Here is a 12,440-nt window from a genome sequence, read left to right as displayed (position 1 = left end):
GATGAAATACTGTATAAATAAATTACCTGCTACAAGAAAGCCTTCTTCCCTCACTTGTCAGATCTTTAGCTCTGACTATGTTAGAGTTTAATTCTGAAGCTTGTCACTGGGATATCTTTAGAATGGCTCCATTAACGTTTACAGTTTCACGGTTTTGGTTTGTAATTTCTCTCTCTCCAAGTGTTGCAGCATTCTTGTATGATTCATTATGCATGTGTTTTTCCTGTAGCTGTTAATGGGGAAAAGCACCAATTTGCTAGGGGTTTAGAATGTGTAAAACTTCTCCAGTTTCTGAATTCATAATTCATAATTTGAACTGCGCCTTAATTGTCTGGTTTTTAAAAAAGGCCTCCTTTCACTCTCAAATGTGCAAAAAGCAAACACTGGAAATACACACACACACATGCACACACACATTTTAAACATCTGTGCTTAATGGTATTAATGGCCTGAAATTTTGTGTCTGGCATTCTGAATTGCCCTGTTTGTGCTTGTTCCTTTTTACTCCTTTCCTTTCTTGGTGCCTTGAAGCCGAAACGCTTCTGTTCTGTTTTAGTATTTAAAATGGGGGGAGCGTGGTTACTCTGGCTATGCATTAGAGAAAGCTCTCCTGCTGCCTTTCAAAGTCCAGAGTCGGAAGCAGATTAAAATGATGCTTTCACCATTGGATTTTTGGGTAAAGGGAATTACGTATGGGGTATGTCAATTTCCTCTTTGATCTCCCTACATTCCCTGCTTGCTGCCTCATTCTCGAATGTCATTTTGGGTGGAATAGGCACGGGGAATTTTGCCTTTTCAGAGAAGTGTCTCATGGAAAGACTGGAGGAAGCCGGTTCGTCTTAATATCCTACAATTCTGTTTGTTTTTTTAAAAATAATATTTATTACTTTTCCAAAAAGTTTAAACACTAAAAAAAGAAAAAACACATACAATACAAAACATTAAACTAACAAAACAAAACAACAACAAAATAAATCAAACAATTTCATTATCCCATCTTTCATTCACTTGTTTCCACGACCTCCTCACAGCTCCCTTTTTGTATTCCACTTCTGTTGATTGTTTCAGCAATTCCTTTCCATCTTCCTCTGTTTTCTATCCTATAATTATCTTAACGCATTCTAACCTTATTTTTCCCTTTAATACTCTATTAATCTATTTATACTTAATTCCTTATAACATTTCTACTAAAGCCATATAACTTCATTCCAACATTTTTCTAACATTCATTAATTTTACAGTATTTCTGTAAATAGTCTTTAAACTTTTTCCAATCTTCTTCCACCGACTCTTCTCCCTGGTCTCAGATTCTGCCAGTCATTTCCGCCAATTCCATGTAGTCCATCAACTTCATCTGCCATTCTTCCCGGGTGGGTAAATCTTGTGTCTTCCAATACTTCGCGATGAGTATTCTTGCTGCTGTTGTTGCATACATAAAAAAAGTTCTATCCTTCTTTGGCACCAATTGGCCGACCATGCCCAGGAGAAAGGCCTCTGGTTTCTTCAGGAAGGTATATTTAAGTACCTTTTCCATTTCATTATAAATCATCTCCCAGAATGTCTTAATCCAATATCCTACAATTCTGCAACATTTCATTAGATTGGTTTTGTGCTGTGATCTTACCTGCATCCAGTATGTTTCAGGCATGAATATTTAAGAGCTTGTTTTTGTTTGTTTTTTGCTTATGCCTATGTAGCAAAATGGATTGTTCTCAAACAGGGGCCAGCAAACTTTTTCAGCAGGGGGCCGGTCCACTGTACCTCAGACCTTGTGGGGGGCCGGACTATATGGGGGGGGTGAACGAATTCCTATGCCCCACAAATAACCCAGAGATGCATTTTAAATAAAAGGACACATTCTACTCATGTAAAAACATGCTGATTCCCAGACTGTCCGCTGGCCGGATTTAGAAGGCAAATGGGCTGGATCCAGCCCCCGGGCCTTAGTTTGCCTACCCATGTTCTAAAACCTTATTAACGTTAAGTTTTTTAAAAAAGAAAGAAAAAGTTCAGGGGAGTTTTGAAAGCTGTGTGGTTTGGTTTTGGTTGAGTTAGGTTAATTCCTTAGCTCGTGAAGGTTCTATTTCCAAAGTTGCAACAATGATTTCACCAGCGTGTGTACTTCATTGTGTTCAAATTCTAATATACAATAATAATTCTTGACTCATTACAGCTGACAGTCTGAATGATTTCCCTGTTGTTTACTTGTCAAAGGCTGATATTTTTATAATTACCAAGCATGGGAAACATAATGGCATGGATGCATAGCCAGATGAACATAATTTACTTAACTTGTGCCTTTAGACTTGAGTGCACGAACTCGTTTTTATTTTTCAGAAGCGGAAGAAAACTCTATTGGTAGCAGAGAGGCTGCTGTATAATCCTTCACATCCCTAAAGTATGAAAATGAAGAAATATGTTTAAAACTTTACATTTGCCTCGGGCAATTCAGGTCTAATTTGATGCATCTCATTTTCTTTATCTTCAATAGTTGTTTCCCTTTTCTATAGTGATTTAACAAATATCCATCTTTCTATCTCAGAATTAAAGTTGAATGTTCTGGGGTGTGCAGGTTAGTTGTGTAAATTCTCAGTTCATCTCTACTCCTGATCACTTTCCTTGCTTTGAGCTTCCTAGCAGAAATATGCTCTAGTGGTGAGGTGGGCTGTGTGTTTTGGTTTTTTTTGGCAGATAAGACTTGAAAATCTCCCTGCTTTTGGGGGGGTGGGGGGTGCGGATGGTGGCTAATGGATTGAGGTTGAATATTGACAAGGCAGTAGTACTGTTTCTGCAGGACAGGGGGTGGGCAGGTGGGGGACGACTCCCTGGTCCTGAATGGGACCAGGTGCACAGCCTGGGAGTTATTTTGGACTTACAGCTGTCCATGGAGGTGCAATTGTCCATGGACAATTCTGTCCATGGGCGGCTGTCTACCATCTCCATTTGAGACCCTACCTGCCTGCGCCCTGTTGCGCCAGAGTGGTACATGCTCTGGTTATCTCCCACTTGGACTACTGCAATGTGCTCTACATGGGGCTACCTTTGAAGGTGACTCGGATATGACAACTAATCCAGAATTCAGCTGCCAGACTAGTGACTGGGAGTGAACGCCAGAACCATATAAGTCGTCCTAAAAGATCTTCAGTTGCTCCTGGTATGTTTCCGAGCACAACTCAAAGCCCTAAATGGCTTTGGCTCTGGATACGTCAAAGAGTGTCTCCATCCCCATTGTCCAGCCAGACACTTGAGGTCCAGCTCCGAGGGCCTTCTGGTGGTTCCCTCCCTGCGAGAAGTGAAGTTACAGGGAACCAGGCAGAGGACCTTCTTGGTAGTAGCGCTCGCCCTGTGGAACGCCCTCCCATCAGATGTCAAGGAGATAAATAACTACACAACTTTTAGAAGACACCTGAAGGCAGCCCTGTTTAGGGAAGCTTTTTCATGTTTCATGTTTTACTGCGGTTTTATAATTTGCTGCAAGCCTCCCAGAGTCAACCCAGTCAGATGGGCGGCATGTAAATAAATTATTAGTATTGGTATTAGTATTAATTAACTTCATTGCTCCTACTTTTTCGCTGTCAGATCCTGCCTCTTTCTGCACCAGTGGTCAGGAGATGTGACTCCAGTTTAGAATTCAAGATGCAACAACAGCTTTGTTGATAAGAATTTTAAAAGATCCGCAATGGATTAAAACGTAACCACTAAATTCCTTTCCACTGGTGTGTAGATTTATATTAATCCGAGACACTAGAGCACTTTCCTTAAACCTATCGTAGCACCTGATTAGTTGTCTTCCTATTTAAGGTGGGTCCATTAGCTGTTCATAGGTATTTCTGCTGCTGTCACCCCCACCCCATACCACTGAGTGGTAAATTGGACAATCCTCACGTGGACTGCCTGTTCCAACTCCTAAACCTTGAACCCATGATGTCCATATGTGAAGATATCCTCTTTTATCCTGCTAAAAATGGCTCAAGGGACTCCCAAACTCCACTCATACCTTCCTATGCTTTGTGAAGGTGCTATTTAGCCTTCTGCATTTGTTTTAACCAACTTTTGTACAGTGTGTTGTTGTTTCTTTGTAACCTGCCCTGGGACCTCCTGGTGTCGTGCGGCTAAGAAATCTAATAAATAGTAATACTTCTACCCTTGCCAGTATGGTTTTGGTGAAGAAACCCCTTCGGCCCTGGCCACTGTAAATAGGCTCTTGGGTCCCCAAATATTGGCAACCAGAATTAACCCATGCTGGGTTGTTGGTGCTGGACTAAATGTATCATTGCATAACTTTGTAGCATCTCTTCTTTCTCCAGGTGAGCTGGGTGAAAAAGCCCTTTCCCACTAGACTCTTCTGTGGGAATGGGGAAAGGAATGGGATGATACACACACACACACACACAGAGAGAGAGAGAGAGAGAGAGAGAGAGAGAGAGAGGGGGGGGATATGATATGAATCTAATTTGTTCCAGGGGTCTGTACAAACCCCAAAAATTCTGTAAGAAGAGGTGCCGCTTCTGCGCATGCCTGCACAGTGAAACCTGGAAGTATACACTTTTGGGTTTGCTATGTTCGCAACCCAAAAGTTACGTTACCCAAAGGTAATGTAACCCAAGGGTCCACTGTACACACATATACACAATCTTGCTCAACAGAGTAGAGTTGAACATGCATTTTTTTCCTGTGGGGTGATCCCCTATAGTTTTACCTTCTTGGTACTTGGATTGCTGTGACTACTGGGGTGCTTTTTCTGATTACATATAAGTGTTTTAATTGTTGTGCCATTGGTGATGGAAGTTTGGTTGGTTGGGATCTGGAATAGAGCCATCTCGACAGTGGCTCCTCTACTCTCTGAGATCAGGCCAACGCCTACTTTGAGTTAGCAAAATTTGTGGTTCGTTGGCCCTATGGATGATCCAAGAGTACGACTGGCCGATTTAGACATGAAATTGACAAAGCGATTTATTTAAACTTGGAAGTATTTTGTTAATACTTTCCATAGGCTTTGTATTGTATTGTGCTTTGTAGCCAAAGGGTGGGGTATAAATTCTTCAAATAAGTCTTCTGCAGGGTGGAAATGTGCACACGGAGCTTGTCTGCTGCTGGAATTGATCATTCTGGTATTAGTATAAAGCAGGCTTCCTCAAACTTGGCTTTCCAGATGTTTTTGACCTACAACTCCCATGAGCCTTAGCTAGCAGAACCAGTCGTCAGGGATGATGGCAATTGTAGTCCCAAAACATCTGGAGGGCAGAGTTTGAGGAAGCCTGGTATAAAGGCTCAGTTGTCTGTCATCTGTTTTATTTTTAAATTTTCTCCTCCACTCTTCTTCAAAATTTTACGGTCCTGGGATGGATCACAAAATAATAACTCAAATAAGAATAAGAAAACCATTTAAAACGATTTAAGAATAGCATTAGAAAGGAGATGGCAGCCGTCAGTATATCTCAGACATAGTCTTTCTCTCTCACACCCACACTTGGGGTTTTTTTTCAAGGAAAAGAGGTGGTGGTACACATCCTGTCCCCCACTGCACCCCTGCCATCGCCATTTGCCCCTACCTGCTCCCTCTCCCCTTCTGGCAGCAAGATGGTGGTGGAGGGAAAAAGGGGACAGTATGAAAACATTAGGATTGTCCCAATAGTAGGGAGAGGCAGAGTAGAATGGCTTCTATGTCCTGTAGGCCAGAATTGTACTGTTGGGTTCACAAAAGTGGTATACAGTGGTACCTCGGGTTACATGTGCTTCAGGTTACAGACTCCGCTAACCCAGAAATAGTGCTTCAGGTTAAGAACTTTGCTTCAGGATGAGATCAGAAATCGTGCTCCGGCGGCGCGGCGGCAGCAGATGGCCCCATTAGCTTAAGTGGTGCTTCAGGTTAAGAACAGTTTCAAGTTAAGAACGGACCTCCGGAACGAATTAAGTACTTAACCTGAGGTACCACTGTATTAGGTAAAGGAGCAGTCTTTTCTGAATGTGATAAAGTTAAGTACTGATACATAACCAGACTCCTAAAACTGCTAAGCAGTTAATTGAGAACGAAAGTTATTTCATGCATTTAAAGGGGGGTATCTTGGAAAACAGTGCTGGGAAAACAACATTTTTTATTTTATTTTTGCCTTTTCCCCACATTGATTTTGTTTGCTTTTAAATGTGTGCACTTGAACCAGGATTTTTTTTTAAAGGGGGAGCCTTTTGCCAAACATTCATTTTCAAACGTTTTTGTTTGAAAGCTTAACCAGAGATTGGGGAATTTCATTTCCCGACTATAAATGACTTTCAGCTTGTGGTATATGACAAGCGATGCATTATTAATGTCCCAATCTTGGAAATTCTCTTTCGTAGCAAAGGTTTGAAATTGAACGTCCACTGGCAAAAGGTTTTTCACTGATCCACACTGGACTTCCAACAATGCATACCCCTTTGAGATTGTTTCAAATGAAATTTGTCGGATCAAAAATTGTAGCTGTGCAACATTTTGGAGGAGAGAGTTGCTTCCCATACAGTATTACTTTTCTAAGGTGTGAGTACGTTAGGCGATATCTAGCTAACTCATTCCATCAGTGCAAGGATTTCCACTTGTGCAAGAAACTCCCCCTCTGCACTCCCTGCTCCCTCTTTTTAAAAAAATCTGTTCTGGGGGTTCCCCAATCCTTTGGAGCAGATTTTTTTTGGGGGGGAGGGGGAAAGTTCTGTTGTGCAAGTGAAATCCTAAACCGCCTTCACTACCACGATCTCTTCCTCTCTGCTAACATGTAATCAACTTCCAGGGGTGGGGTTGAGCGATATATTATGATATATCATCCAAAAACGATGTGAAGTGCATATCGTGATTTTGGTTTCCTTCCTTTTTAAAGATTTACCACTGTGTTAGCTTTCATAGATTGTGAAGTTATTATCGTTAGTTGGTTGAGAGAGTGAAAGGTAAAAAAAATATTAAAAAAATATTGGGTCCAGTTGGCTGAAAATACCATCAGCCTTGCTTTGCAAGGCTAACTGTGGGACTGGGGCCAGTAAGCACACAGCCATCAGAGGCCAAGGCATGGGAAGACGCAATATTCAGAGGACAAGCATCTTGGGATGTAAACAGGCCACAATGGCAATTGTCAGTAGGTTTTGGCCTAGGCCTTGGGTGTATACAATGGTACCTTGGTTCTCAAATGCCTTGGAACCCAAAGACTACAAGTAAATGTTCCGGTTTGCAAACTTTTTTCGGAAACCGAACGTGCTGCGTTTTAAGTGTTACGCTTCCAATATTAGTGCCAAATTCCATTTTGAGTGTTATGCTGAAGTCTGTCTGTTTTTGCTATTTATTTTGCATTTTTGTGGGTGTTTTTTGTGACTGTCTAGACCCCAGTTCAGCTACTCATTGATTGATTGATTGATTGATTGATTGTGTGACTGCAGTACATTGTTTATTGCTTTCATTTTATGGACCGATGGTCTTGTTAGATAGTAAAATCCATGTGAAATTGCTGTTTTAGGGGTTGTTTTTAAAAGTCTGGAACGGATTAATCCATTTTGCATTACTTTCTATGGGAAAGTGCACCTTGGTTTTGGAACGCTTTGGTTTTGGAACGGACTTCCAGAATGGATTAAGTTTGAGAACCAAGGTACCACTGTATACTGAACCATCCTGGCTGTCTGATGGTTATTTGTTTGGAGGTCGATCTTGGGTTACCGATCACCCTATGATGATTGCCACACACACAAGGAACAAGGATATAGTTTGAGTGCCTCACTTGTAGTTCTATAAATCATTTAATGTGCCAACACGAATAGAAGTTATTAATATTGCAGTTGTTGTATAAGGGATTATTATTTTGACTGGAATGTAATGGAAATTAAGATGATTTTGGAATGCAGAAATAAAGGAAATTGTCAAACCCTCAATTCTAGCATGGGGAGGGGCGAACCTAAATTATGTAATTCGGTATTTGATTTATTGGTATTAGTAATTGTATTATAGTTTGGTGTTGTTATAATGAGGCTATTATTGGATTGTACAGTCATCCTCATGTTACGTTTGCTTTAGGTTATGTTATTTCAGGTTACATACTGCAGCAACCCGGGTTTCGCTGCTCGTGCATGCGCAGAAGCACTAAATCACGTTTTGCGCATGCGCACAAGCACCAAATCGCACTATGCACCTGCGCAGATACGGCACTTCAGGTTGCGCTCTTTTCATGTTGTGAAAGGGCCTCCGGAACAGATCCCGTTTGCAACCAGAGGTACCACTGTAATTGAAAATTAATAAAACTTACTATAAAAAAAAGATCACCCTATGACAGACATCAGTTCGGGGCAAGCCTTCCAAGCTCACCATCTTGGGTGGGGGTGGGGTATGCTTTGGCCCATTAACCCCTGTCTGGGCATCTGGACAGAAACATCTCCCCCTGGTCCCCTTTAAGGGGGCACCACAAATCCTTACATAAAGAGAATCAAATTGATACATTCTAATGTCAAGGGATGCGGGTGGCGCTGTGGGTTCGAATGGTCGGTGGTTCGAATCCCCGCGACGGGGTGAGCTCCCGTTGCTCGGTCCCTGCTCCTGCCAACCTAGCAGTTCAAAAGCATGTCAAAGTGCAAATAGATATATAGGTACCACTCCGGTGGAAAGGTAAACGGTGTTTCCGTGCGCTGCTTTGGTTCGCCAGAAGCGGCTTAGTCCTGCTGGCCACATGACCCGAAAGCTGTACGCCGTCTCCCTCGGCCAATAAAGCGAGATGAGCGCCGCAACACCAGAGTCGGTCACGACTGGACCTAATGGTCAGGGGTCCCTTTACCTTTACCTTTAATGTCAAGTTATTCTATGATAACAATAATGGAAATTTTCAGGCTAACAGCTGGGTATTCTGAGAGATCAGAATATTCTCCCAGTGGCTTCTGAACATTTCCATGCCTGATTTTCCAAATTTACTTTTGTTTGTCCTTTTGCTTTACAAAATGACCTTTTCATTTATTCTGGAACAATCTCTTTTTAACCTTGAAAGTTACAATCCGCCAATGTTAAGAGAAGGGGATAAGAAATGGCCAACATTGCTCCGATTTCTGCCCTTAGCACAATTAGCTGCAAATAACCATGGGTGCGGGGAGCGGAGCAAATAATTTTGGAGCTGAAATCAGTGCTTTATGGAAATTCAAAGAGCTGCAAATGTTGTAAAACATTCATTCGTGCACATGTACTCACACTATCACAGCACTGGGGGAACCTGAAGCTCACAGGCAAAATTGGACCCAGCAATGGTGGCAATTGAGTCGATGCGGCAGATTTTCCCCAAACCGCACTTTCCTGCCTCATGGTGTATGTCGGGGTCAGCAAACTTTCAGCAGAGGGCCAGTCCACTGTCCCTCAGACCTTGTGGAGGGCCGGACTATATTTTTTTTGGGGGGGAGTGAACAAATTCCTGTGCCCCACAAATAACCCAGAGATGCATTTTTAATAAAAGCACACATTCTACTCATGTAAAAACACGCTGATTCCCGGACCGTCGGCGGGCCGGATTTAGAAGGCAGTTGGGCCTGATCCGGCCTTACTTTGCCTACCCGTGGTGTATGTGATGTCAGGTAAGGGCATGGCTGCAAAGGAGCAACACGAAGCCTTGAAGTCTGCTTCCGATTGTTCCTCAACAAGTCGGGGAAACGCTTCTTTTGCTTGTGCAGCTTGAAATCAAACCTCGCGAACAAAACTCTTTGCTGGGTGTCATGGTGATGCCGGGTGATTCCTTGACAGTTTCATCGCTGTGCTCTTTGAGGAAAAAGGTTTGCATCCTTCCTATTTGGACTGGTTCGTACTAGAATTTTGGAAGGTCACTTTGCACCTTGCATGTCTGTGGCATTGAGCGTAGTTGAGGACGTTCTTAGATCATAACTGTCAAGGTTTCCCTTTTTTAAAGGGAAATTCCCTTATTCCGAATAGGATTCCTTGCAAGAAAAGGGAAAAGTTGATAGCTGTGTCTTAGATACCTGCCTCTTTGCCCACCGTGTAACCATGCTGTTGGATCTGGTATAACAGCCATTTCTGGCAAGGTTGAATGTCTAACTCAAATTAATTTAATTTAATTTCTTAGGTGCCTACTACTAAAAATAGTTTTGAGGTGACTTACAATATATATCATATATATATCTAATATACCATACTTCACAGTGGAATATGCATGAGCTAAATCGACAGTGAAGTGCTTTTCCTGAAGAGACATTGATCAAACTGGATTGTATCTCTTCTTTAATTTTATACGGTTACCTTAAGTTTAGCGATACACTTGGGGGCGAATGAAGTGTCCTTCCAGGGAATGGCTCCTGTCTCGTTCTCCTTTTGCTAGCAACCACTGGTTGTTCGTTGCCATTTCAGTTCCCTTAGCAAATGCTAGAGCTGTGGTTCCCAAACTTTTTTCTCTTGGCCACACTTTCAAAATAAAAATTTGTTTCGCGCCAAACAGAATTTTTCAGAGATACGGAATAGCCTGGAAAACAAAAACAAAAAAAGAACTCTAAGCAATGCTTGATTTATATGGGTAGGCAAACTAAGGCCCAGGGGCCGGATCCGGTCCAATTGCCTTCTAAATCCGGCCCACAGACTGTCCGGGAATCAGCATGTTTTTACGTGAGTAGAATGTGTGCTTTTATTTAAAATGAATCTCTAGGTTATTTGTGGGGCATAGGAATTCGTTCTTTTTTTCCACCCGCTCTCCAAAATATAGTCCGGCCCCCCACAAGGTCTGAGGGACGGTGGACTGCCCCCCTGCTGAAAAAGTTTGCTGACCCCTGATTTATAACATAAAACATAACTACTTTACAATGTGATCATTGGTCATCCAAAAAGTATGAAGCAATGTAGCTACATAAGAACATGAACCATTCCCAATATATAATTTTAAACTACGACAAGGATTGCCTTCAATATCACTTAGAGTCATAGAATTGTAGAGTTGGAAGGGACCACGAGGTTTGTCCAGTCCAACCCCCTGCAATGCAAAAATATTTTGCCCAACATGGCTCAAACCCACGACCCTGAGATCGAGTCTGATGTTGTATTAACTGAGCTATCCAGGCACACCTCTGATGCTCTTGTTCTCATTTTGAGGGAAAAACTATCCATATTCTGCAAATAAAAATAATAATTTTGATACTATACTGCACTATGTTGAAACATTTAAATGTTCCATTGATTATTTTTGAATCTTCCCACCCCACTTTCCGTGCTCTCCTGCCACACCAGTGTGGCGTACCACACCCTTTGAGAACCACTGTGCTAGAGCATACTTTGCATGTGGGTTAAACCACAGAGCCTAGGACTTGCCAATCAGAAGGTCGGCGGTTCGAATCCCCGCGATGGGGTGAGCTCCCATTGCTTGGTCCCTGCTCCTGCCAACCTAGCAGTTCGAAAGCACATTAAAGTGCAAGTAGATAAATAGGTACTGCTCTGGCGGAAAGGTAAACAGCGTTTCCGTGCGCTGCTCTGGTTCGCCAGAAGCGGCTTAGTCATGCTGGCTACATGTACGCTGGCTACCTTGACCAATAAAGCGAGATGAGCGCCGCAGCCCCAGAGTCGGTCACGACTGGACCTAATGGTCAGGGGTCCCTTTACCTTTACCTATGATTGCAATGCATTTTTCTATTCTTGTGTATTTTTTCACACTATATAGAATTGTTAATCTCATTTACTATGTAGCTGGGGCAGGAACATGCTGTAGGACTCTTGGGAGCCCCTTTCTGGTGGTAGTCCTTCCATCGGCGCAACCACAGGACCCCGCCCCATCCCTCTAAGCAGCAGAGACGCTGGGCTGCTTCCCTCAGCTCCACGTGTAGTGTTACTGCTCTGTAGCATCTTTCATGTCTGACTTTATGTCACCATCAATATAATACATATTAATAGTTTATAGGTCTTTTATGGTGACAGTCTGCTTTCCTGTTTGCTATGCTCACAGGTAAACAAAATAGCATTTGATACAATGGTGGCTCCCACTGGTAGAACGAAAAGGGACTACAGTGGTACCTCGTGTTACGGATGGGATCCGTTCCAGAGGCCCATCCATAACATGAAATGCCCGCAATTTGAAGCACTGCAGGCTCGCGACACAATTTGGTGCTTCTATGCAGGCGCGAGCGGCGATACCTGGAAGTAACCCTCGCAACACGTCTTAACGGTTCTCTGGGATGAACCCTCCAAAATCATATTTTTGGAGAGTGCAGGAGACTTTGGGGAAAAAGAGGGAATTGATGGGAACATGCATGTGTCCACAAGTAAAAAACCAGTGTATCAGAAAGGACATACACGCTATGCCAACTATCAGTATTTATTATATGCGACTGTAGCCTAACATGGAAGCTAATTACATAGTAAGCAGGTACCTCTCACCAGCCTCCAGGTGTTCTTTCCTGCCTGGAATGCGATGTTGACATTCAGTGATGCCTCATGGGCGCAAGGATGGAGAAATGTGTGGGTGGGT

At 42.6% G+C, this 12,440-nt stretch overlaps 1 protein-coding gene across 14 annotated transcripts in view; it reads left to right on the top strand.

The window, feature by feature from the left end:
* Window positions 1-12,440, top strand: part of ELAVL2 (ELAV like RNA binding protein 2) — a 168,459-nt gene that overhangs the window by 124,304 nt on the left and 31,715 nt on the right. The gene's annotated exons all lie outside the window — the stretch shown is intronic.

The sequence above is a fragment of the Podarcis pityusensis genome (genome assembly GCF_964106645.2).
Source record: "Podarcis pityusensis genome assembly, chromosome: 17".
Lineage (NCBI taxonomy): Eukaryota > Metazoa > Chordata > Lepidosauria > Squamata > Lacertidae > Podarcis > Podarcis pityusensis.
This window is presented reverse-complemented; position numbering and strand designations above follow the sequence as displayed.